The sequence below is a fragment of the Canis lupus genome, chromosome 23 (genome assembly GCF_048164855.1).
Source record: "Canis lupus baileyi chromosome 23, mCanLup2.hap1, whole genome shotgun sequence".
Classification (NCBI taxonomy): domain Eukaryota; kingdom Metazoa; phylum Chordata; class Mammalia; order Carnivora; family Canidae; genus Canis; species Canis lupus.
Window position 1 is genome coordinate 13,420,150 of NC_132860.1, and position 26,814 is coordinate 13,446,963.

The 26,814-nt window shown below is 37.0% G+C and overlaps 1 protein-coding gene across 1 annotated transcript in view; it reads right to left on the minus strand.

Moving 5' to 3' along the window:
* The window catches only part of PDE3B (phosphodiesterase 3B), a 167,798-nt gene that overhangs the window by 137,299 nt on the left and 3,685 nt on the right, over positions 1-26,814 (minus strand). The window lies entirely within an intron of this gene.

Here is a 26,814-nt window from a genome sequence, read left to right on the forward strand (position 1 = left end):
TGGGATCAAGCCCCACACTGGGCTCCCTGTTCAGTGAAGAGTTTGCTTCTCCCTCTCCCCATGCCCCACTCATGTGTTCAATCTTTCTCTCTCAAATAAAGTGGTTTTTTTTTTTTTAAGGCAAACACTTATCCAGAAATTAGAGGAAACACATATAACAAATTTCACAAAAGTCCAAAAAACATAACATAATCATTCTAGCAATAAATTCTCTAACACACTTCTAGGATACATTTTCCACGTTTTTACTGCATATGTTTTATGACCATCTCTTCATATGATTTTAAATACTCCCTCAAGACTAAATTGTTATTTACGTTTTAGAAGATATTATTTTAGGTTCATAAATGGTTACTGGTCCATATCATAAAATTTTGGTATTGTTGTCAAATTTGGGGAATCTTCATTTCTTTTATTACAAGCTTTCAGAAGAATTTTTCCCAAACTGGTTTCTGGCTCTGTATATTTTAAATTGTATTTCTCTTACCCTAACCACATACTTCTATTGTCAGGAACTATAGAATATGTTCATATAACCTGTGATCTCTGGCCTGGCATCTTTGTGCCAAAACATTGAATCAGCACAGAGGATAATAGTATTTCTAGGTGTCATTCCTATAGCAGAACACTTGGCAAAAATTTATATACTCCAAAGTGACAATGAACCAATTAAATATATGTCACCCAAACTAATTATAACTCTAATTCAACCCCCCCTTAGCTAGATCCCAAAAACATCTGCAGTCCCTTCAATGCTACATGAGGGTAAGTCAAGAATGGAAAGAGACGCCAACCTTAAGTTGTGATCTTATTTTTTGAAATCCTACAGAAACATATGGTCATGTGAACACCTTTCTCCCAAAGTCTTAGAAGAAATCTTGAACAAGTAAGAGACCCTGAAGCTAAATTAGCTTCACAGGAAGTTCTCCATATCCTACCAGTAGTTCTGTTTTCTTTATCATGCCAACCACAAAATATAGGTACTTCCCATAGTCCTTGCCTTTCTCCCCCAAATCTGCACAGTATAGATACTTCCCAAAATCACTCTGTCCTTAATTTAATTCCATCGGGATCCCTGGGTGGCGCAGCGGTTTGGCGCCTGCCTTTGGCCCGGGGCGCGATCCTGGAGACCCGGGATCGAATCCCACGTCGGGCTCCCGGTGCATGGAGCCTGCTTCTCCCTCCGCCTGTGTCTCTGCCTCTCTCTCTCTCTCTCTCTGTGACTATCATAAAAAAAAATAATAATAATAAAATAATAAAAAAAAATAATTCCATCTACACTCTTTTTCCCCAATCCCATCCATTACCAAGCTTCACCTATGACCTTCTAGGCTAACAGTTCTCCCTCTAGAATCTAGTGACTAGACTATCAAATCCATGTGCACGAAAACCTGTCTTGTGGTTTGCATGAATTCCAGGGGCGTATAGCTTATAGCAGGCCTTCCATGAAATACACTGGGTAACTTCCAAAGTACATCTGTGGCTTCATTCTTTCTTTCCAACTCCAAACCTGCAATCTTAAACTGCCTACTGATTTCATCCACCTAGATAACTTCTGCCCTCCCCTCCTCAAGAAAACACACACAAAATCCCATAGCATGTGGAGTTCTATGAATCTCATTTTAACTCTCAATGATACATATGAAACTCTTAAGTAATTCTCATAGTAGTGTTTAAGAAAAGCAGGCACAATGAAAGTATAGGCCTTGATCAAGAAAAAATCCAGATTATTCTACACCCAATAACTTAAATTTATCTTCTAAAAACAAGTGGTTTAGCCATATATATATATATATATATATATATATATATATATATATATATATTTAATGTTAATGACTTATCTGGGAACATACTCAGTACCCTATACAATGACACCATAATTAGAAATGCAAAGCCTACTGCCAGATAGCAAACATGAACAGATAAAATATTTTGGAGAAAGAAAATAAATACAATAAGACTAAATATCAAGAGCTAAATAACAATAAATATGCCTGTATACATAAGTCTTAAAGTTTACACACAGAATGTACTCAGACAATACAGAGTACATACTTAGTCGTGTAGTCCTGCTCCACTGAAAGACCTCATTGTAAACACACTAGTAAAACAAAAGAGTTCCCAAGCAAACAGAACAAACTGCTGACCTAAGTGTAGCATTGACGTATCTATTTGCCTTCAGTTGCTAGGATTCAGTGTATCCATTTTTCTCTAAGCTTTAAAACATGCAACTCTTTGATGTTATAAAGATTCCATAGTTAAGCAGAAGACTGACCAAATGCTTGATATATACAAGATATTTCAAATTCAAATCTCTAACTTCTTGAAAAGTCACATTTTCTCTAAGGTAAAAAAAAAAAGTGGAAGTGAAATTTTTATTTTCTTTACCAAAAACGACAGCAAAACTCAATCTCAACAAAATAGAATGAAAAGACAAACTGTATACTTTCAAGTTACCGTCACAGTAATAAAATTCTGAGTGCGGCTTTAAAAGAAAATAGCTCCTATCTATTCAGAAACTTTTTGAATCTCTGTAATCATAAAGGGCATTTTGCAATATTCAAAAAAAGAAAATTATGTAGTGATCCAAGTGAACTCCCAAAGCTGTTTCGGGTAGCATCCATTTCACCTTTAGAATTATAATCCTAAGATATGTCTATCGATTGGACACTAATAAACTGAAGTGTATGTTATCCATATGATCTAGGAGAGAATAGATAAGAAATCTGCTTGTTAGGCAAATAAAACAGAAATAGTGGCAACCTCAGACTATTTTTTTTATAGTTCTGTAACTATCATCTTATCTCAAATTATGGGTCAGTGAGAAAGTTCCCTCAGGAACCTCCACCTGCTCCTGGAACAGCGCAGGTATGATGCATCAAATGGGCTTTGGTTGACAGCAAAAACAATCGAATTTCCTGGAAAACATTTAGATGTTCAATATTTAATAATAAATAACACAGTTTCGTTGTTAGGAAAACAACAGTATTAAACAATGTTGCTTCACATTCCCCACTGGTTTCCAATCATTTAAATATTTTTTAAAAATATTTAAATATTTTTAGATCCTTTAGGATATAACTTCCACATTGTATTTCAAAGTTCAAATATTTTAAATCAATTCAACGTAACTTATTATAAGCTTATTATAAATCTGTTATTTAAATAACTTTTAGGAAGTCACAAATTAGTAATTTTTCTACCTATACAAAATTCTGTATCTTCACTACCTGATGATTAATATTCTTCACAAATCAGAGTTCCACAAAAAGCACCCTAAATGCCTGTTATCTTAAATTTTGTGCCAAGTGTCTGGCTTTTTCATCCTCACATTTGTAAGTAAAGCAGGGGGTATTTGGGGTATTTCAGTCAAATTTTACAAAATCAACATTACCAAAAGGAACAAATATAAATAACATTTACTTAAAATGGTAAGCTTGCATGCTGGGTATTTTAATTTTAATAATTATTTTAATGAAAGAATGACCTTGCAGTTAGCAACATTTATTTTTTTTAAGTAAACTCTAACATTCATTTTTTTTAAGATTTTATTTATTTACTCATGAGAGACACAGGCATAAGCAGAGGGAGGAGAAGCAGCCTCCATATAGGAGCCCAATCCCATCCTGAGCCTAAGGCAGACACTCAACTGCTTAGCCACCCAGGCGTCCCTCGTTTTCTTTTTTAAGTAAACACATTGGCTCATTTTTAAGTTAAACAGAAGTTAACTTTTCAAGTTTTAACCATTGATTTAAAAAGCTAGGTGATGGGACATGTAGGTGGCTCAATCAGTTAAGCTTCTGCTTTCGGCTCAGGTCATGATCTCAGGGTCATAAATTCAAGCCTTGCATGGGACTCCACACTGGCCATGAAGCCTACTTAAAAAAAAAAAAAAAAAGTTAGATGTTTTCCTGCCATTTAAAATTGAAAATAACATCTCAGTCTAAATTATTCCCAAAAAGGAAAACCTTTCTTTTATAGCTTAGACACTGACACTATTTCAATTATCTCAAATTAATTCCAGCCTAAGCAACTTCTACTAATCACTGAATTATTTTCTTTAAAGCATAGATTCAGGACTAAAAGTTACATACCTGATTAGAGAGGTTATAAAATATAGCAAATGCCCACAATCAGCTCTTCTTTAAGGACAGAATTAAATATTTATCATTAGCAATAAAGTGTTAAGAATTCATTTCAGACAAAGATATGAGCAATCTGTAGAATTCAAGTGGAAGACATGTATCCCTCTAAGGTAAAAATGTTTAAAAAAAGAAAAAAAGAGGGACACCTGGGTGTTTCAGCGGTTTAGCACTGCCTTCGGCCCAGGGCGTGATCCTGGAGACCTGGGGTGAGTCCCACATGGGGCTCCCTGCATGAAACCTGCTTCTCCCTCTGCCTCTCTCTCTGTGTGTCTCTCATGAATAAATAAATAAAATCTTTAAAATATATAGTTTTTAAAAATAAATTAATTAATTAAAAATAAAATTAAAAAAGAAAAAAGATTTCAGGCCACCTAGGTGGCTCAGTGGTTCAGCATCTGCTTTGGCTCAGGTCATGATCCCAGGATCAAGTTCTGCGTTGGGCTCTCCTCAGGGAACCTGCTTCTCCCTCTATCTGTGTCTCTGCCTCTCTCTCTGTGTCTCTCATGAATAAATAAAATCTTAAAAAAAAAAAAAAGAATAAGTACAGCAGAGAAAATATCATCCATGTGAACCAAATATACGTAGAGAACTGAAAACATATGAAGTATGCTTTCTAACCATAATGAAATCAGACTAGAAATCAGTAACAAAAAAGATAATAGAAATACTCCAAACACTGAGAAATTAAACAACTTCTAAACAAGCTATAGTTCAAAAAGGAAGTTCAGGGCAGCCCGGGTGGCTCAGCGGTTTAGCGCTGCCTTCAGCCCAGGGCATGATCCTGGAGACCCAGAATCAAGTCCCATGTTGGGTGGGCTCCCTGCATAGAGCCTGCTTCTCCCTCTGCCTGTGTCTCTCTGCCTCTGTGTGTGTGTGTCTCTCATGGATAAATAAATAAAATCTTTAGAAACAAACTAATTAAAAAAAAAAAAAGGAAGTTCAGAGGGCAACTAGAAAATAGTTTGAACCGAATAAAAATTAAACACAACATCAAAATGTATGGCACGTAGATAGGATTTTGCTTAGAAGGAAAGGTAAAACTTAAATGCTTAAATTAGAAAAGGAAAAAATATAAAAATCAATAATCTAAGATTCCACCCTTACAAGCTAGAAAAAGAACAAAACAAACCTAAAGCAAACAGAAAAAAGATAATAATAAGATCAGACATCACTGAAAGTGACAATAGAGAAACAATAGAGAAAATTAGTAAAACCAAAGCTGATTCTTTGAGAAGATTTTTTAACAAAGATAAACTTTGGGCTGCCTAGCTGGTTCAGTCTGTAGATCATGGGTCTCTTGACCATGGGGTTGTGAATTCAAGCCCCACATTGGACACAGAGCTTACTTTAAATATATATATATATATATATATATATATATACATATATATATATATATATCTTAAAGATTTTTATTTATTTATTCATGAGAGACACAGAGAGAAAGAGAGGCAGAGCCACTGGCAGAGGGAGAAGGGAGAAGGGAGAAGGGGGCTCCATGCAGGAAGCCCGATGTGGGACTCGATCCTGGGTCCCCAGGATCAGGTCCGGGCTGAAGGCAGTGCCAAACCACTGAGCCACCCGGGCTACCCTAAAAAAATATTTTTAAATAAATAAAAAGATTGGTGGTGATGTTATTATATGTGATTTTTTTTTAAAAAGTAACCTCTAACAAAAGGAACTGAGAAAAAAGGAAGAAAAGACACAAATTACCACCAGGAGTGAAAGAGGGACATCACTACCAATTCCACGGAATTTAAAATGTTAACAAAAGAATACTACAAACAGGGACACCTGGGTGGCTCAGCAGGTGAGTGGCTGCCTTCCTCTCAGGGCATGATCCTGGAGTCTCAGGATCAAGTCCCACATCGGACTGCTTCTCCCTCTGCCTGTGTCTCTGCCTCTCTTTCTCTCTGTCTGTCATGAATAAATAAATAAAATCTTTTGAAAAAAAAATACTATGAACAACACTTTGCATATAGACAACTCAGATGAAACGGACCAACTCCTTGAAAAACTACAAACTATCAAAACTCACCAATGATGAAATAGATACTCTGAACAATCCTATAATTATTAAATAAACTTAATACATAGTTTAAAACTTTCCAAAGAGAAAAAATAAATTTCTAGTCCCAGGTGTTATGTCTGGCAAATTCTTCCAAAGTTTTCAAAAATAAATAAAACTAATTCTACATACTCTGTTCTGAAAACAGAAGAGAGAACACTCTCCAACTCATTCTGGGCATCACCATTAATCCTGATACAAAAAACAAACAGCAACAGTACACAAAGAAAACTAAAGACCTATATCCCTCATGAACACGAGAGCAAAAATTCTCAACAAAATATTAACAAATCAAATCCAGCAATAGGTAGAATACTAAAGTACTACAACGAAGTAGGACTTATCGCAGCAATACAAAGCTGGTTCAATATTCAAAAAACCAATCAGTGCAATCCACCATATTAATAGCCTAAAGAAAAAAAAGGCAAATATGATCCTATCATTTGATGCAGAAAAAGCCTCTGACAACATCCCAACTCTTAGCAAAAAGAAAGGAACTTCCCTAACCTAATAAAGAACATCTATAAGAAAGGTACAGCAAATACAATATTTAATGGTGAAAGACTGGATGCCTTCCCCCTAGATTAAGAACAGAAAAAAAATGCTGACTTATCACTTCTACTTGGCATGGTACTAGAAGTCCTACCCAGTTCAAAAAGGCATACAGATTGAAAAGGAACAAATAAAACTGCCTCTGCTCATAGTCAATAGTATTGTCTACATAGGAAAATCAAGGAATTTATGAAAACTACCTCTATACCTAATAAGAGAATTCAACAAAGTCACAGTATACAAATTCAACACAAAAAAATAATCATATTTTTGGGGATCCCTGGGTGGCGCAGCGGTTTGGCGCCTGCCTTTGGCCCAGGGCGTGATCCTGGAGACCCGGGATTGAATCCCACGTCAGACTCCCGGTGCATGGAGCCTGCTTCTCCCTCTGCCTGTGTCTCTGCCTCTCTCTCTCTCTCTCTCTCTCTGTGTGACTATCATAAAAATAAATAAATAAATAAATAAAATAAAAATAATCATATTTTTAAGTATTTATTTTCTTTTCTTTTTTTTTTTTTTTTTTAGTAATCTCTGAACTCAACAGGAGTCTCAAACTCACGACTCCAAGATCAAGAGTTACATGCTTTTCTGACTGAGCCAGTCAGGCACTCCAACAATCGTGGTTCTACATACTAAGAATGAATAACTAGGGATGCCTGAGTGGCTCAGCGGTTTAGCGCCTGCCTTCAGCCCACGGCATGATTCTGGAGTCCCGGGATCGAGTCCCACATCAGGGTCCCTGCATGGAGCCTGCTTCTCCCTCTGCCTATGTTTCCGCCTCTCTCTCTGTGTCTTTCATGAATAAATAAAAATAAAAATAAAAAATATTAAAAAAAAGAAAACTCTAGCTTTAAAAAAAATGAATAACTAGAAACCAAAATCTAAAAAAAAAAAAAAAATTTACATGTCATTTATAATAGCTCTAAAAAATGAACAAAAGGTATATAGGATTTTTCTGCTGAAAATTACAGAACAGTGAAGAATAAAATCAAAGACTCAAAATAAACAGATACTGGATGTTTGTGGAATGGAAGACTCAACATGGTAAAATGTCAATTCCACCAAAATTAATTCTACAGGTTTAATGCAACTCTAATCAAAATCCCAATTTTTTTTGTCAATATAAACAAGCTAACTCTGAAATGTATATATGGGGAGGCAAAGGAACAAAAAAATTAAAAAAAAAAAAGACTAAAGATTCACATTGCATAATTTTACAGTATCAAGGTAATGTGGTATTATCAAAGGGAAAGATGCACTGACTGATGGGATATAATAGAGAACCCAGAAACAGATCCACATAGATACAAATTGATTTTTGACAAACATACCAAGGCCATCCAAGGAAGAAAGGAGAGTCTTTACAACAAATGATATTAGAACAATTGGACATCTGTATATAGAAAAACATGAACCCCAAATTAACTCTTTATAAGAAATCAATTCAAAATAGATCACAGGTCTAAAGGTAAAATGTAAAACTATAAATCTTTTAGAAGAAAACAAAACATAAGAGAAAATCTTCATGACCTGGAGTCAGGCAAAGAGTTCCTGAACATGACATCAAAACACGACCCAGGGAAAAAATTGGTTAAGTCAGACTTCATCAAAATTTAAATCTTTGCTCTTTGAAAAATAGTTCATAGAATGAAAAGTCAAGTCACAGAGGGGAGAAAAAATTTGCAAATTACATATCCAACAAAAGACCTGAACCCTTATACCCACTTCATCAAAAATGATATACTAATGGAAAAAGAAATGTTCAAAAGCATTAGCAACCATTAGAGAGATGCAAATTAAAATTATGATATCATTATACATCTATTAAAATTACAAAAATGAAAAATAGTAAAAATACCAAGCGTTAGTAAGCATGTGGAGTGACTGGAACTTTCATACATTGCTGGTGAGACTGAAAAATGGCACAACCACTCTGGAGAATAACTGGCAATTTCTTATAAAGTTAAACAAATACTTATCACATGACCAAGCAACCCAACTCTTAGGTAGAGAAATAAAAACTTCCATTCACACAAAAATCTTTACATGAATCTTTACATGAATAGCAGTTCTATTCACAATCAACAAAACTGGAAACAACCCAAATATCCTTCAATGAGCAAATGGATAAACAAATAGGTACATCCAGCCAGTAGACTACTCTTCAGCCAATAACAAGGAATATATTGACACACATGACAACTTGGAAGAATCTCAAAGGCATTATGCTAAGTGAGAGAAACCAACCTCAAAAGGTTAAATGCGGGCAGCCCAGGCGGGTCAGCGGTTTAGCGCCACCTTTGGCCCAGGGCATGATCCTGGAGACCCAGGATCGAGTCCCGCGTTGGGCTCCCTGCATGGAGCCTACTTCTCCCTCTGCCTATGTCTCTGCCTCTCTCTCTGTGTGTCTCTCATGAATAAATAAATAAAATCTTAAAAAACAAAAAGGTTCTATGCTGTATGATTCTATTCCTGACATTCTTAAAAAGGTAAAACTGCAAAGAAAGAGGCTGCCAAGAGTTGGGAGAGGAGAGAAGATATGATTACAAAGATATACTACAAGGAAACTTTGGCGGGGTAAAGAATCTAACTATTTAGCATTCTGATTGCTAGGATGGATCCACAAATCTATACTCAATGTTAAAATTCACAGAACTTTCAGCCCAGGGTGTGATCCTGGAGACCTGGGATCCAGTCCCACGTCGGGCTCCCTGCATGAAGCCTGCTTCTCCCTCTGCCTGTGTCTCAGCCTCTCTCTCTCCCTTCCTCTCTCTCTCTCTCATGAATAAATAAATAAAATCTTTAAAAATAAATAAATAAAATAAAATTCACAGAACTATATGTCCAAAAGGTGCATTTTATTATGTTAATTTAAATTTTTTAATTAAAAAATAAGAAGTACCTAAAGTTTGGGAGAATGAATAAATGAGACTATTTATAATAAAGCGCTTTGCACAATGTCTAGCACATAGGACTTGTTCATCATATATGTAAGTTATTTTTATTAAGTCCCAATCTGAAAAGGTAAAGATCATGGGCTACCTCACCCTGTATCATGGGTCTCATACCAAAGCCTGGATTACTTCCCCAATCTTCAGAATGATTTGGCTTTAGAAGAGATTAAAAAAAGAAGAAGAGATAAGCTTCTTCCCTTTTTCTGATGAACTCAGAATGTATTCTGAAATGATAAGACCAAGAGACTATAAAATATAATCAAATTAAGTACCATCTTTCTCCTCCTAGGTTCTACTCCTAGTTTTCATTTTATTAGTTTAAATTAGAAAAAAAAGAAAAACAAGACTAGAATTCTATATGTAAACCCACAAATATATTATCAATTGATTTGAGACAAGGGTATCAACTCAATTCAAGGGTAAAAGAAAAAAGTCTTTGTAACAGTGCTGAAACAACTGATTATCTACATGGAAAAAAGAAATCTTGACCCTCACCCTATACACAAAAAGATTAATTCAAGTTAAAACATAGACCATAAAGCTCTCAGATGAAAACATAAGAGAATATCTTTGAGATGTTTAAGTAGACAAAGGTTTCTTAGAACAGAAAAAAGCACTAAGTGTGAAGGAAAATAATACATTAGACTTGAAAAAAATAAAAAATTCCTGCTCATCACAAGTTATCATAACAAAAAGGTGAGAGCCTACAAGAAAATATTCATAATATATACATATGGCAAAAAACTCATAGTATATAAAGAACTCAAATCAATAATTTTACAGTCAATATTCAATTTTTAAATTAGGAAAATACTTGAACTGACACTTGACAAAAGAAGATAATACAAATGGCCAATAAGTATAAAAAGGCACTCAATATAATCAGGTATTATATAGCTAAAATAAAAAAGACTGGCAATACCAAGTATTGATAAAGATGTGGAGCACCTGGAACCATCATACAATGCTGGTGGGAAAGTTGGTAAAACCACTTTGAAAAAAATGTATGTGAGTTTCTTACCAAATTAAAAAAAAAACTACTCTATGACTTAGCACTTCTACATTTAGGTATTTATCCAAGAGAAAAGACATGTTACTACAAAAAACCACTTCTACAAAAATACTCAGAGCAGCCGAACTCATCAGCCAAAAACATAGACATCCATCAACATAAAAATGTATAAAAAGTGACAAATTACGACAGTCATAAATAAATTCAGTGAACTTAATTTAATATGTTCATAGAACTAATAAAAACAACATAGATGAATCTCAAAATATTATGTGACATAAAAGAAGCTCAACACAAAGAACACCTACCACATAATTCTATCTATATAAAATTTAAAAACAGATAAAACAAATCTGTGGTACTAGAAATCAGTAAACGGCTGCCTTGGAGAGGCTGGCAGGAATTGACTAGAAAGGGACTCAAAGTAATTTCCTAGGATGGAGGAAATGTTCCTTCTCTTGTTTGAGGTCATAATTATATAGATATAAGCAAACATCAAAACTCACTGAATAGTTGAGTCCATGCATTTTATTGTATATAAATTAAACCACAATTTAAAATTTTCTGGATGTTAAAAAAATAGGCAAATAAGAAAATGAATAGCAATATAAACATTAGAACTCAAAAGAATATGACACAAGAAAATGATATAATGTTACAAATTAGAAAATGATATAAAATTCAAACTTCAATTTCCATAAAAGTTCAAAAACAGGCAAACCTAATCTATTAGGATAAAAGTCTGACTTTGTAGGCATTTCTGGATGTGGGCTATCAACTGGGACAGGGCATAGGAGAGCCAACCGGGGTATTCGGAATGTTCCTTATTTTGATCCAAGTGGTAATTATATGGGTACATACACATGTAAAAATTTGTTGAGCTGTGTACTTAACATTTGTTCACATTACGGTAGGTATAATATACTTCACTTGAAAAAAGAAAGAGAAGCGATGCCTGGGTGGCTCAGCAGTTGAGTGTGTCAGCCTTAGGCTCAGAGTGTGATCCCAGGTCTGGGGATTGAGTCCCAAATTGGGCTCCCTGCGAGAGGCCTGCTTCTCCCTCTGCCTATGTCTCTGCCTCTCTCTCTGTGTCTCTCATGAATAAATAAAATCTTTTTTAAAAATTAAAAATAAAAAAGAGAAAAAAGGTTTTTTTGTTGTTTTGTTTTGTTTTGTTTTGTTTTGTTTTGTTTTGTTTTTAGCTGCTCCTGTTGAATCAATATGGCTAACACCTCATTTCTCCAGAGGTTCTTTCTTTACCAAAACAAGCAAAAAAGGTCTCTGGGCCATCAACATATACATTATTAACATTCATACACTTGGGACACCTGGGTGGCTCAGCTGTTGACCCTCTGCCTTCAGCTCAGGATGTAATCCCAGAGTTCCAGGATCAAGTCCTGCATCGGGCTCCTGCATGGAGCCTGCTTTTCCTCCCTCTGCCTGTGTCTCTGCCTCTCTCTGTGTCTCTCATGAATAAATAAATAAAATCTTTAAAACAAAACAAAACAAAAAAAATCCATACACTTTATTCAGGAGAAAGACTTTCAGATCTATTCATTGTTTACTTTCATGACCAATCCCAATTAGCTTGGTTAACTAGTTTTCTGACACCTGCTGATAATCGATAACAAATGGTGAAGGGGACAGGGAGTCTGTTAGAGATAGATAACAGTAAGAAGTAACACCAAACAGCAAGAAGTGATAAAATAACTATTAAAAAGCAGGTAAAAATTCAAGATACACCAAGTCTGAGATCATTTAGTACATGGCAAGGAGGTTTTATAAGCATTTAGAGCATCACTGATGATGCCACAGTAAGATGGTGTTATCAGGGAAATAAAGAAATATTCTCATCAAGATCTCAGTAAGTACAAGAGGGTATAAACATACAAGAAACAGAGACAACTAAAACGTATTTAAAATGGAAAGGCATTACGTGTAAAAGGATAAACCTAGGATTACCTGATAAAAATGTACTCAAAATAATCAAACATTAAAACAAAAATAATCACATTTCTAGAGACTGCTAGCTAATTATGACTAATAATTACTATTTTCTTCCTTGGTGAACTATAAAATTAGCATATTTGTACTAAGAATGTGAAGTTTATCCAAGAAATTTTATTTTTTTAATTTATTTATTTATGATAGTCAGAGAGAGAGAGAGAGAGAGAGAGAGGCAAAGACACAGGCAGAGGGAGAAGCAGGCTCCATGCACCAGGAGCCCGATGTGGGATTCGATCCCAGGTCTCCAGGATCGCGCCCTGGGCCAAAGGCAGGCGCCAAACCGCTGCGCCACCCAGGGATCCCTATCCAAGAAATTTTAAAAAGTGAATCTAAGCACTGACTTTTTCTTTTTAAAATTCAAATGATTAAAAAAATATTATAAAATTCAAATAATTAACATGTAGTATATTGCAAGTTTCAGAAGTAGAGTTCAGTGATTCATCAGTTGTATAAAACACCCAGTGCTCATCACATCACGTCCTTCTTAATGTCCATCACTCAGTTCCACATCCTCCTTCACCACTCCCCTCCAGCAACCCTCAGTTTGTTTCCTATGGTTAAGAGTCTCTTATGGTTTATCTCCCTCTCTGATTATGTCGTTTTATTTTTCCCTCCCTTCCTCTATGTTCCTCTGTTTTGTTTCTTAATTTTCATATGAGTGAAATCATATAATTGTCTTTCTCTGATTGACTTATTTCACTTAGTATAATACCCTCTAGTTCTATCACATCATTGCAAATAGCAAGATTTCTTTCTTTCTTTCTTTCTTTTTTGGTGGCTCAGTAATATTCCTCTGTGCATATATATACTACATCTTCTTTATCCATTCATCTGTTGATGGACATCTGGGATCTTTCCATAGTTTGGCTACTGGGGACATCGCTGCTATAAAAGCACTGACCGTGTTCTAGCAACACTTGTTGAGTATCTAACACCTAGGAATTTGTAACCAAACTGTAAACATTTTTTGGTAAGCCATATCTGAAAAAATGTCAAGGTTGTTTATAATATTACTAAGTCACTACAGCATCATTTCAAATCATCAACTGTATGCCACCTTTTTTTCCCTAAGAGACAACTCCTACTCACTATGTCCGGCATTAGTCTCCATTCTCCCAACATAGTGTTCTTCTAAACCTCATTTATAAACTCTGGTATTCACCTACCTACAGCAAATATCTCCACTAAAGAAGATCACTGCTGGGTTCTGTGATTTCAAGAACTTATTCTTTAGGCATCCTCTTCAAGTTACTTTCAATAATGGAATTATGGACACTGTGAAGCAATTAGGAATAAATGTCATAGTAAATGATAAACAGCATAGTATTTAACAGAGTATTCAATTTAATAAACTATCTGGTATATCTCAAGGACCAGAGATACACAAATGAGTAGAGATAATGTCTCTGTATTAAAGAACACAAAACAGGGCAGCCTAAGTGGCTCCGTGGTTTAGCGCCACCTTCAGCCTGGGGCGTGATCCTGGAGACCCGGGATAGAGTCCCACGTCGGGCTCCCTGCGTGGAGCTTGCTTCTCCCTCTGCCTGTGTCTCTGCCTCCCTCTCTCTCTCTCTGTGTCTCTCATGAATAAATAAAATCTTTAATTAAAAAAAATAATAAAACAAAAAATAAAGAACACAAAGAGGTGAGCGAGACTTGTCAACACAAATAAAATGAAGTGTTAAGAGCAATAATAGAGGGGCACCTGCATGGCTCAGTGGGTTAAGTATCTGCCTTCAGCTCAGGTTATGGATCCCAGGGATTCTAGGATGGAGACTGCATTGGGTTCCCTACTCAGCAAGGAGTCGTCTTCTCTCTCTGCCCCTCTCCATGTTCATGCTTTCACTCTCTCTCAATCTCTCAACTAAATAAATAAAATCTTAAAGGAAAAAAAGTGATAATAGATACACATGAGAAAGAAATGACTCAATTTGTCAAGAGAGGAAAGAAAGAAATGAAGATAGAATCTAGCTTCAGTTTTAAAATGACATACAGGGCAGCCCGGGTGGCTCAGCGGTTTAGCGCTGCCTTCAGCCCAGGGCCTGATCCTGGAGACTGGGGATCGAGTCCCATGTCGGGCTCCCTGCATGGAGCCTGCTTCTCCCTCTGCCTGTGTCTGCCTCTCTCTCTCTCTGTCTCTCATGAATAAATAAATAAAATCTTTAAAAAAATAAAAATAAAATAATAAAATAAAATGACATGCATTCCACACAACTATGTAAAACCTAGCTGTAAAAACGAGAACACGCAAAACTTAAAATACTTGTTATACGAAAAGTGTTGGGATTACAAATGCCTTTTTCTTATTTTCATATTGAAAGGCAATGCCTGTTCCTCAATCCTATGGTTTTCATGAGGAGGATTTTTCCCCTAAAAACTCTAGCCTCTCTCTAACTCTTTGTTACTTTCTTCCTAAAACGGGAATGGTGACTTAGGTGATTGGCAAATTTAGACATAAGCAGACTTGTACCCACTGCTTTCTGCTCTTGGGAGCCCACCCGCTAGCTGGAAGCAGCTCTCTAGTGTTCCTCCATGGTTAGGTTTCTCCATAAATAGGGAGGAGGTTCCTGGCCCTGTCCTGCCTGTGGCCAGGTACATCTATGTAATTCTGGGGTTCAGTAGTAAAAAACAAAACTGGGGTACCTGGGTGGCTCAGTGGTTGAGCATCTGCCTTCGGCTGAGGGCATGATCCTGGGATCGAGTCCTGCATTGGGCTCTCCAGAGGGAGCCTGCTTCTCCCTCTGCCTATGTCTCTGATGTCTCTGCCTCTCTCTGTCTCTCATGAATAAATAAAAGCATTTTAAATAATAAAATAAATGAAAATTAAAAACTGCCTGCACTGATGAAGCAAGTTCTCCAGTACAAGCTTTATCAGCAATGAAGGTGGTATTCTGATCTCTTATCTGTCACTCTTTTTTCAATTTTTTCAAGATCAAAAAAAAAAAAAAAAAAAAAGCCTCCCAACAAACCAAAGTCCTGGACCAGATGGGTTCACAGGTGAATTCTACCAAACATTTTTTTTAAAAAGATTTGTATTTATTTATTCATGAGAGAGACACACAGAGAGAGGCAGAGGCAGAGACACAGGCAGAGGGAGAAGCAGGCTCCTTGCAGGGAGCTTGATGTGGGACTTGATTCCAGGTCTCCCAGACCATGTCCTGAGCCGAAGGCAGACCCTCAATCGCTGAGCCACCCAGGTGTCCCTCTACCAAACATTTAAAAGAGTTAATACTCATTCTCTAAAACTATTCCAAAAAATAGAAGAAAAGGCAAAGCTTCCAAATACATTCTGCAGACCAACTTTACCCTGACGCCAAAACCAAAGACACTACAAAAACAAAACGAAACGACACAACAACAAAAAGCTACGGGTAAATATCCCTGATGAACATGGATATTAAAATCCTCAACAGGGGTGTCATCAAAACAGTATGGTACTGACACAAAAAGAAACACATAAATTATGGCGAGTACAGAGCCGAGAAATAAATCCACATTTTAAATGGTCAATCTGCAACCCAAGAGGCAAGGCAAGTCTCTTCACTAAATGCTGCTGAAAAAAACTAGACAGCTGTATGTAGAAGAATGAATTTGGACCACTTTCTTACACCATATACAAAAATAACCCAAAATGGATTAAAGACCTAAACATGAGACCTGAAACTATAAAACTCCTAGAAGAAAATACAGCCAATAATCTCTCTGACACCAGCCTTAGCAACAGTTTTCTAGGAGTGACCCTTAAAGCAAGGGAAACAGAAGTAAAAATAAACTATCAAGACTATCCCAAAATTAAAAGCTTTTGCACAGCAAAGGAAGCAATCAACAAAACAAAATGGCAATCGACAAAGTGGAAGAAGATATTTGCAAACAATATATCTGAGGTGTTAATATCCAAAATATTTAAGGAATTTATAAAACTCAACAGCAAAAACACAAACCATCTGATTTAAAAATGGACAGATGACCTGAATAAACATTTTTCCAAGGAAGACATACAGATGGCCAAAAGATACATGAAAAGGTACATCAGCATCTCTAATCATCAGGGAAATGCAAATCAAAACCACAAGGAGAGGGATCCGTGGGTGGCGCAGCGGTTTGGCGCCTGCCTTTGGCCCAGGGCGCGATCCTGGAGATCCAGGATCGAATCCCACGTCGGGCTCCCGGTGCATGGAGCCTGCTTCTCCCTCTGCCTGTGTCTCTGCCTCTCTCTCTCTCTCACTGTGTGCCTATCATAAATAAATAAATAAATAAATAAATAAACCACAAGGAGAGGGATGCCTGGGTGGCTCAGCAGCTGAGCGTCTGCCTTTGACTCAGGGCATAATCTCTGTGTCTCTCAAGAATAAATAAATAAAATCTTAAAAAAAACACACACACACACACAAGAAGATACCACTTAATATCTGCCAGAATGGCTAGTATCAAAAAGGCAAGAAATAACAATGGTTGGTGAAAATGTAGAGAAAAACGAACCCTCATGCACTGTCGACTGGAATATAAATTGGCACAGCCACTGTGGAAAACAGTATGGAGGGTCCTCAAAAAATTAAAAACAAAAATACCATAAGACCCAGTAGTTCCATTACTGAGTATTTACCCAAAAAACAAACAAAAAACCCCACTAATTTGAAAAGATATATTTTTTTAAAAGATATATGCGTCTGTATGTTGGCAAATTGAACACCAATAAAAAATAAATTTATTATTAAAAAATAAATAAATAAATAAATAAATAAATAAATAAATAAATAAATAAATAAAAGATATATGTGGGCAGCCCGGGTGGCTCCGCGGTTTAGCGCCGCCTTCAGCCCAGGGCATGATCCTGGAGACCCGGGATCGAGTCCCACGTCAGGCTCCCTGCATGGAGCTTGCTTCTCCTGCTTCTCCCTGCCTGTGTCTCTGCTTCTCTCTCTCTCTCTCTCTCTCTCTCTCTGTCTCTCATGAATAAAAAAAATAAAATCTTTAAAAAAAGCTTTAAAAAAAAAAGATATATGCATTCCCGTGTTTGTTGCAGCATTATTTGTGTTTGTTGCATTATTTACAATAGCCAAGATATGGAAGCAGCCATCGACAGATGAACAGATAAAGAAAATGTGGTACATATGTGCAATGGAATATTACTCAGCCATATAAAGGGATGACAACATGGTTGGACCTAGAAGGTATTGTACTGCACGAAATAAGTTAGAGAAAGATGAATATCATGTAACTTCACTTACACATGTAATCTAAAGAACAAATAAAAAGGAACAGACACATAAAGACAGAGAACTGCTAGTTGCCAGAAAAGAGGGGGCAATGGGCTAGGGAAAATAGATGAAAGGGAGTGAAAGGTACAAGCTTCCAGTTATGGAATGACTAAATCATAGGGATAAAGGAAGAGCATAGGCAATATGGTAAATGGTATTATAATAGTGTTATATAGTGATAGATGATAGCTACACTTCTGGTGAGCCCTGCATAACATAAAGAGATATTCAGTCACTATGTTGTTTGTACAACTGAAACTAATGTAACAATGTGTGCCAACTATACTTCAATTTAAAAAAAAAATAAGGGGAGGGTAATGGGGGAACACCTGAGGGGTTTACTTGGTAGAACATGAAACTATCGATCTCAGGGTCATGATTTCAAACCCTACATGGAGGAGAGAGCTTACATTAAAAAAAAAATTATATGAGGGCCCTCTTGTTGTTAGACATTACTGTATTTTATTCCTCTTCAATTCCCTTGTGCCAAGGTCAAGACAGGCACTGGGGGAGTAGCACTTTGGGGTCTCAGCTCTTTTTTTTTTTTTTTTTTTAAAGATTTATTTATTTATTTATTTATTTATTTATTTATTCACGAGAGACAGGGAGAAAGGCAGAGACATAGGCAGAAGGAGAAGCAGGCTCCATGCAGGGAGCCAAATGTGGGACTCGATCCCGGATCCCAGGATCACAACCTGAGCTGAAGGCAGACACTCAACCGCTGAGCCACCCAGGCGTTCCTGGGTCTCAGCTCTTATGCAGAGGTTTCTTATTAGATTACTGACTTTGGACAGACTCTAGATTTTATGTCTTGAGTCTAGCCATATCTAACAAAAGCAAATGTTCAAAGTCTCTCGGGATGGTCAGAAACTCTTCCAGTGAATACCGGAATTAATGTCTCTTCCCTCTCAGAATTTTTACTGAAGGAGAGCAGAGCAGAATTTGCCATCCCCGAATATGCTGGCATGTGGATTACTATGAATTAAAGATACCGGAACAGCATAGGAAAGATAGTCAATAATACTGTAATAACTTTGTATGGTGATAGATGATCACTACACTCATCATAGTGAGCATTTCATAAGGTACATAATTTGTCAAACTGCTCTGTTTACCTGAAACGAATATAATACTGTATGTCAATTATAGTTCAATAAAAATTAAAAATTAAAATATAAAAGGTATTTGAGAAACAGTTGGGGCAAGAAGGACACCCTAACCCTCTTTTGTTTCCCCTACCCCCAAAAATCTCCAGTGTGAAAGGTACCTCTCCTTGTGCCAGGAGGGTAGAAGGCATCCTCATCAGCAGAGACAGAGAAATTAGAGCCAAGAAGGCTGTATAAACAAATCTTGCTATTTCTTTACTAACTTACTGCTCTAAGCCCAAACCCCTTTGTCTTGTCAGTTCTTCATAAATGTACTGCTTCGTTGTCTAAAATGAATAAAAAAAACTCCTGCTTTGGTCACTTCTTAGAGTTTCATATTTGTATGGGGCTCCCATAAATGCAAAATTAAATTTGTTTTTCTCCTGTTAATCTGTTTTATGTGAATTTAATTATTTAGACCAGCCAAAGAATCTAGAAGGAGGGAAATGTTTCCTACCCTACACTACTTTCACTTCTTTTTTGGGGATCTACGATTTTCTTGCTCACTGATTCCTATCAAAAGGTATTCTATAGGGACACCTGGGTGGCTCAGCAGTTGTGCGCTTGCCTTCAACTCAGGGTGTGATCCTGTGGTCCCGGGATCGAGTCCCGCATCGGGCTCCCTGCGTGGAGCCTGCTTCTCCCTCTGCCTGTGTCTCTGCCTCTCTCTCTGTGTCTCTCATGAATAAATAAATAAAATCTTTAAAAAACAAACAACAACAAAAAAAGTATTCTATAAAATGTTTAAAACTGTAGTTGTTTCTGTTGAGAGAGTTCTTAGGGGTTTCTTTATACTGAAAATGGCACTTAGCATGGTATTTTCTATGTACCAGCAAAGTCATTTGGGGCTAGTTAATTCACCTTTCTGCTTTAGTGTCCAGCTGCAAAACAGGATCCCAATACTTACTTCACAGACTTAAGACGAGCACCCAGAGTGACTACTTTCTGAAGGCTTTCTGACTCTCCTCCTGGAAGAGTTAGCTCCTTCCATAACGTTCCCATGTTTATACCTGTGCTATATCACTTACTACATTGAATTGTAATTATTTATTTACATTTTCTGGGATCCCTGGGTGGCGCAGCAGTTTGGCGCCTGCCTTTGGCCCAGGGCGTGATCCTGGAGACCCGGGATCAAATCCCACGTCGGGCTCCCAGTGCATGGAGCCTGCTTCTCCCTCTGCCTGTGTCTCTGCCTCTCTCTCTCTCTCTCTCTCTCTCTCTGTGTGTGTGTGACTATCATAAATAAATTAAAAAAAAAAAAAAACTCTGGTATTTACATTTTCTCCCTTCATTAGATAGAGTTTGAGCTCCTTGCAATACAGACCCTGCACCTGTCATCTTAGTATCTCCAGGGCCTGGTATATATAAAAGGCAATTTACAAATACACGCTAACCCTGATAAAATTAGTTTTTCATTACTTTCCTACATTAACTTCTCAGACATTTGAAAGGTGCTTTCTCTCATGTGCCCTTTTCGTTGTTCCTTTGATAAGTAATTCTATCGAATTTGAAAAGTTTATTCTCTAAGTACTCATAAACATGAGAAACAAATCGCAAACTATGAGGGAGGAAAACTGACAAATCCACCAGTAAAGTAAAATTTTTCATATTCTCTCCAGTTACTGATAGGTCAGGATGATTTTTTATTTTTATTTTTTTATTTTTTTTTTAATTTTTATTTATTTATGATAGTCACACACAGAGAGAGAGAGAGGCAGAGACACAGGCAGAGGGAGAAGCAGGCTCCATGCACCGGGAGCCCGACGTGGGATTCGATCCCGGGTCTCCAGGATCGCGCCCTGGGCCAAAGGCAGGCGCCAAACCGCTGCGCCACCCAGGGATCCCTGGGATGATTTTTTAAAAAAGTCACTAAGGGGGCATCTGGGTGGCTCAGTTGGTTGAGCATCTGCCTTTGGCTCAGGTCGAGATCCTGGGGTCCTGGGATCGAGTCCCACATCGGGCTACCTGCGTGGAGCCTGCTTTTCCCTCTGCCTATGTCTCTGCCTCTCTGTGTCTTTCATGAATAAATAAATAAAATCTTTAAAAATAAATAAATAAATAAATAAATAAATAAATAAATAAATAAATAAATAAAAAGTCACTAAGGACAAAAAAAAAGCGTGACAAGAACATTTTATAGCTTTTACCTACCAGAGAGCTCACAAATATTGTACCTAAAAATTGAAAAAGATGTATTATTTTCAAGCACATGAAAACCAATCATGTTAGGCCACATTCTTTGCCCACCAGGCAATTAAATCAGAGAACAACAATAAAGTATCTAGAAAACCTGCATTATTAGAAATTATTATTATTTCTAAACAACTTACTAGTCAAAAGGAAAATGAAAATCAGGAAATGCTTAAGGCTGAACAATAACAATACTACACACCAAAACTCTTGAGATTCAACTAAAGCAATATTTATAGGTAATTAAATTAAAATGAGGTCATTAGGGTGGGCCCTCATCCCATATGACCAGGGTCCATACAAAAAATATTGGGACACAAAGGCACAGAGGGAAAACAATGTGAAGACACACAGAGAAAGTGCCACATGAAGGGGAAGACAAGACAGATGTGATGCATCAACAATCCAAAAAATATCTAAGATTGCCAGCAAAACTCCAGAAGTTGGGAATCAGGCATGGAACAGCTTCTCCCTCAAAAGCCCTTACAAAGAAATCAACCCTGGCAACACCTTGTTCTTGGACTCCTAGGCTCCAGAACAGAGACAATGGATTTCTGTGGTTTAGGCCACCAGGTCTGTGGTGCTTTGTTATAGCAACCCATGCAAACTGTTACAGCAATTAATGCAAATACATTCTTTTAATAAATAACTAAAAATTCAGTGGTATAAAGCAACACAAGTTTATTTTCTTACCGTTCTATGTGTCAGGACTGGTCTGACTGAGCTAACATCAAGGTGTTGGCAGGGCTTCATTCCCTTCCGGGAACTCTAGGGGGAAATCCACTTCCTTGTCTTTTCCAGCTTCCTGAGGGTAGCTGCTTTCCTTGGCTCCTGGCCTTCTCCCATTTCAAAGCCAAGGGTGGGTTGAGTGAGTCTTTCTCACACTGTATCACTCCAACCCTACTGCCACTATCACCTCTCTTTCTGTCATCTCTTCTGTCTCCCTCTTTCACTTTTCAAGTGCCCTTGTGATTACATTGGGCCCACTCAGATAATCCTGGTTGATCTCCCCATCTCAAGGCCCTTCACTTAATCTCATCTGCGAAGCCCCCTTTGCCATGTAAAGTAACAAATTCACAAACAAAAAAAAATAAAATAAAATAAAAACAAATTCACAAATTCCCAGGATTAGAACAGGGACATCTTTGTGGTGCCATTATTCTGTCTAGTAAAGCTGAATGCGAACATAACTTGCAACTCAGCAATTCTGCTTCTAGGGATCCCTGGGTGGCGCAGCGGTTTGGCACCTGCCTTTGGCCCAGGGTGCGATCCGGGAGACCCTGGATCAAATCCCACGTCGGGCTCCCGGTGCATGGAGCCTGCTTCTCCCTCTGCCTGTGTCTCTGCCTCTCTCTCTCTCTCTCTCTCTCTCTCTCTCTGTGTGACTATCATAAATTAAAAAAAAAAAAAAATTCTGCTTCTAGATGCACATATGCACCAGGAGACATTTACTAGGATTTTCATAGCAGCATTGTACATAATAGAAAAAACTGAAAGGCACCCAAGGGTTTGTGAACAGTGGAATGGATGAATAAATTTTACTATGGCCACACAATGAAATACTAGATAGTGCTGAAAAAATAACTACAACTATCCAAATCAACATGGATGAATTTCAGCGCTCAGCGGCTGGGCGCCTGTCTTTGACCCAGGGCATGATCCTGGAGACCCGGGATCGAGTCCCACATGGGGCTCCCTGCTTGGAGCCTGCTTCTCCCTCTGCCTGTGTCTCTGCCTCTCTCTGTGTGTGTCTCGTGAATAAATAAATCTTTAAAAAAAAAGAAAAGAAAAGAAAAAAAGAAAACACCAGAAAAAAAAGGTTATGGAAGCATTCATAGAGCGTGATTCTATTTACTTAAAGTTCAGACATAGGCAATACTAACAACACATTATTTACTTAAATACATTCATGAGGATTATAATTATAAAGATAGGCAAGGGAATGAATAGCAAAAAAAAAAAAATCAGGATAGATGTGTTGCCTCTGGCACAGGGAGAAGGAGATGCAAAATAGGTTATGCAGGGAACTTCTAAGAAAATGAGTGGTGAGTAGATGACTTTGGTTTTATTTTCTTCTTTAAACCAAATAAAACTATACACATGTATAGTCTTTCATGTATGGCATTTTTCTTTTTTTTTTTTTAAGATTTATTTATTTATTTATTTATTTATTTATTCATGATAGACCTAGAGACGGAGAGAAGCAGGCAGAGGGAGAAGCAGGCTCCATGCAGGGAGCCCGACGTGGGACTTGACCCCTGGACTCCAGGATCACACCCTGGGCCAAAGGCAGGCGCTAAACTGCTGAGCCACCCAGGGATCCCCTTTAGTTAGCGTTTAAATTTGTAAACGAAAAATAAATAAATAAATAAATAAATTTGTAAATGAAAAATGCCATATATGGGGATCCCTGGGTGGCTCAGCGGTTTAGCGCCTGCCTTTGGCCCAGGGTGTGATCCTGGAGTCCAGGGGTCAAGTCTCACGTCGGGCTCCCTGCATGGAGCCTGCTTCTCCCTCTGCTTGTGTCTCTGCTTCTCTCTGTGTTTCTCATGAATAAATAAATAAAATCTTAAAAAATAAAATAAACGCTAACTAAATAAATGTAAAATACACTGAATGCAAGTTGTATGAAACAAAAGGAAGAAGTAGTCAAACAATATACTCTAACTGATGGAAGGGGGCGGGTAAAGAAGATCTTTATCTTATAAAAATAAGATATCTGCTAGGTATCAATACAGAAGGGAAAGTTCTAGGTTATAAAAGAAAAAGACAGTGGGAAATACATTCCTCTGCCCCAAGTTCTAGGAACAAGCTTTTAACAATCACTTAAATAAACGTGGATTAACTTGTAAATAATAAGGTGAACAATGTCATAAACTGTCAGAAATGACTCAGAACTCAGCTGGCCTCAAGTTTTGCTTGGCTAACACAGTTGTTCAGTTTGTTTTGTTCAGATTGAATGCCCTCAGGCAAAGTAGGCAATAGTCAGTTCACTTCCCATTCTTCTTAACCCTCCCCTCCTTCCGCAACATATAACATAAATGTGTTATGTAGCTGGACTCTGAGGGCACTTGAGTTTGAGACCAGCTGCATCCTGATAAGTCACCCTGAAACAACCACATCAGGTACCAAGTATGTTTTCAAGGTCATTATGAACTAGGCAATCAAGAGTCTCTCCTATCTCTCTCTTCTCTTTCCCGTTACTCCCCACTCCCTACTGCCCCTTTTTACCAAGGATATCATTTATCACATAATTGCAGATAACTGGCAAAATTAAAAGCAGTTTTTGGAAAACTATGACTGCAGGCGCACATGCTCTTTATAGGAAATATAGCGGGACTAGGAATCAAGATCTAGGCTCTAATCCCTGTATCCCAATAATTCACAGCATAACCTAGACACGATATTATCTCTCTGCAGTTGGATTTCTTTCCTTTCTATAAAATGGTGTTTCCATTAGATAAATTCTAAATCTCTCTTATCTTCTATAGCTATATAAACACACTATGTTAATCTTGAAAATTTCGGCAAGTATAGTTTGTTCTTGCTTTGGATGGGGTATAGAAGGCAGAAGAATGTGTGAGGGAAATGGGCTAACACAGCAACCCAGTGGGAAGGAAAAAGATTAGGGCCTCCTTCAGAGGAGGATAAAAAGTCAGAGGACTTTTGAAGCATTTTGAAAACAAACTTTATACAGTTTTACTCCTGGGTGACCCAACTTACCTTTCACTCAGTGTGGGAAAACATATACTATTACTATGGGGATGTTACTATTTCATATGATATAATGAAAATATTCTATCTCACATCATCACCATTTCACATGATCTCTCGCCTTTTTTTTTCACCTTTTATTTTTAAATATGGCCAACTCTGTTATAATGGTGCTTTGTCCTCAGCATACACATTAATTTGAGTATCACTGTACTTTCTAAAGATTCTTAATCTTATTTGTTTCTTAAAGGAGATTTCAACCTGTGTGAATGGTAAAAGCGGGAGAAAAAAAAAACTACAAGTCAATAACAATAAGCAGTCCTCAAAGAGCTAGAACCAAGGATGGAGGTGAGGAAGGGGTTCCATAAGTCCCCAGATGGCTTTTTAAAAAACAAAACAAGCAAAAGGCTTTTAAAAAGCAGGTTATAAAGGACCTTTGCAAGCAAGGGTCAAGAGCATGAACTTTATCCTGTGAACAATGAAAAACCCAAGAGATTTTTAAGAGTGAGTGATCTGATTAAATCTGTGTTTTTGAAAGATAACTCTGATGCCAGAGTACATACCATGTTTACAAAATAGAACATAAAATAATTACCTAGGTTGATAGTTTGCTACAAAAATATTAACATGAAATTAGACTAAAACACTCTTTAAAGCCATAAAATAAATTTCACAAATACTTAGGTATTATTAAAGAAATTCATACCAGGGTTTGCCTTGCAAATTCCTTAACAGGGTAAACAATCACTTAAACTTTAAACTCTTTTTTAAAAGCCTCCATCTTACATGTGTATATCTTTTTCAAATAAAATTAACACTTTAAATAATATTTATGGGCTTTAAGGCCACAGAATTTTTAAATATTTACCTAACCATTTAGAAAGCACTTAGCATTTTAGGTATAGAAAAATTTCTCACACACTAACTTACACCTCTCAAAACCTTGTCCTTACCTAGTCTATCACACACAAAGAATCTGGTTGAAAAGCTGAAATCTACATTGTACAATACACAATTTAAAAGGCGTAGATATGTAGTTTGTTAAACTCTGGTCAATGCTTCTATGTAGACAACTGATTTTTTTCTCTTTTAGCTTTCATCTGACTGCTGGCAAGCGTACTACAAACTTAGTGCTTCTTTCCATTAACCCACCAGTAGTAACTAGATTTAAACTTTAAATCTCTAAATGCTTTGCAGGAAAACGACAAAAACCCTTCGCTAAGAACTGACAAATACAAAGCTTTTACATCAAATACCACCAATTTCATTATGAAAATCAAGTGTCTTACAAACACATGCCCTTATTTTTCAACATCATACTTATCCTAAAACTTAATAGTTTAAATCCACTCTGACACAACTAAAAACGTTTATACTAATACGAATTATCAATCGTTCTTCAAAGATGTTCATAAAAGGGATCCCTGGGTGGGGCAGCGGTTTAGCGCCTGCCTTTGGCCCAGGGTGCGATCCTAGAGACCCGGGATCGAATTCCACATCGGGCTCCCGGTGCATGGAGCCTGCTTCTCCCTCTCTCTCTCTCTCTCTCTCTCTCTCTCTCATGAATAAATAAATAAAATCTTTAAAATTAAAAAAAATATGTTAATAAAAATATTTAAATTCTTAAGGAAATGAAAGTATAGCAATTTTGTTATCAATCCAAAAATGAATCCACATATGCTTTTTAGAAGTTCTTATTCGAAAAATAGAGTATTTGGTTCATCTTTTCCAGTGAAAAACTATAGCTTAGCAGTATCAACGTTCAA